This window comes from Ursus maritimus, unplaced genomic scaffold (assembly GCF_017311325.1).
Source record: "Ursus maritimus isolate PB19 unplaced genomic scaffold, ASM1731132v1 scaffold_7, whole genome shotgun sequence".
Classification (NCBI taxonomy): domain Eukaryota; kingdom Metazoa; phylum Chordata; class Mammalia; order Carnivora; family Ursidae; genus Ursus; species Ursus maritimus.
Window position 1 is genome coordinate 63,749,708 of NW_024426885.1, and position 1,382 is coordinate 63,751,089.

Consider the following 1,382-nt stretch of genomic DNA (forward strand, 5'->3'; position numbering starts at 1 on the left):
TGGTGCGGAGGCTGGCCTGGCCTTCCGCACCCGCCGGGCCCACGCGTCCGTGGACCGCGGGCCGGGCCGGGAGGCGGGCCGCGGCGGCGGCGGCGGCGGCGGGCGGGTCCCGGAGCTTTCCGCCAGCTTTGTAGGGCGGCCTAAGCGAGCGCGCCAGGCCCGGCTGGAGCGAGCCCCAGTGCAGTACTGCCCGAGCCCGGCGGGGTCTCTGTTCTCTAGAGGAGGTCCTTGGCAGCGGGAAGCTCTCTCTTTCTCTCGCCGCTCGAGTCTGCGCCCTGCTGCCAGGGCCGCTCCCTGTGCTCGCCCGGCGCCCACTCATTCGCAGTCCAGCCTTCGCCGCCACCGCCGCCTCCCTGCTCCTCCTCCTCCTTTCCCCAGCCCGCTGCAGCCATGGCGGACAGCGCCAGCGAGAGCGACACGGACGGGGCGGGGGCAACAGCAGCAGCTCGGCCGCTGCAGTCCTCCTGCTCGTCGACCTCGGGCGGCGGCGGTGGCGGTAGCGGCGGGGAGGCGGCGGCGGTGGGAAGTCGGGGCAGATGTCATCTCGCCGTTCCGCCTGGAGGAGCTCACCAACCGCCTGGCCTCGCTGCAGCAGGAGAACAAGGTGCTGAAGATCGAGCTGGAGACCTACAAACTCAAGTGCAAGGCGCTGCAGGAGGAGAACCGCGACCTGCGCAAAGCCAGCGTGACCATCGTGAGTGACCCCCGGGGACGCGCCGTGGCGCCGACCTCCGCCCGCCTCCGGGAGAGGCTGCAGCTGGACCAGGCAGCCCCCGAACTCCCCGAGGCTCCCGGGAACCCGCAGCAAGCATACACTCTGCCAAGAACTGCTGGCCCCCGGGGGGTGGGGGAGAGGGAGGTGTCCCCCCGGGGCCACGCGAGTCTGGCCTCCCCTGGGGGTCAGGCTCCTCTAGGGGTGTGGGAGAAAGCTGCTGGACAACCACCCACGTTCCTTTTTCGCCTCTGGGGAGGAGGCCCCTCCCGGGCAGTCCTGGAGGCTGGTGGCGTGGCTGGGGGGCGGGGTGGGACTTTTTTCAGTCCTAGTCTGCCTGGGGGTGGGGGGGCGGTGCGTCCAGAATCTGGGGATCCCTAGGCTGTGGGAGAGGAAGGAACCCAGAGTCAGTTCCAGGGGCCTGGCTTGGGGTGCTGGGGGGTGCGTAGCTGGGTTGGGCACTTCGCTGGCATCTGGACGGCGCTAGCTTGATCGCCCTGGGAGGGGGCGGGAGAGAGTGGCTGGGAATCCGGGAAGTGGAGTTTTCTGGCCAGGATTGAGAGGGAAGGGCGGGTACCGGAGCTGATGCTCCCACCTTAGTTGGAAGTCCTTTCCTTGGGAAATATAGCCGGGCGAATGCAGCATCTTATACTAGCCTGAGCAGAGTGAA

The 1,382-nt window shown here is 69.2% G+C and overlaps 1 pseudogene; it reads left to right on the forward strand.

The window, feature by feature from the left end:
- Positions 1-307: 307 nt before the first annotated feature.
- LOC121101185 lies at positions 308-1,093 on the forward strand (annotated as a pseudogene).
- The last annotated feature ends 289 nt before the right edge of the window (positions 1,094-1,382 follow it).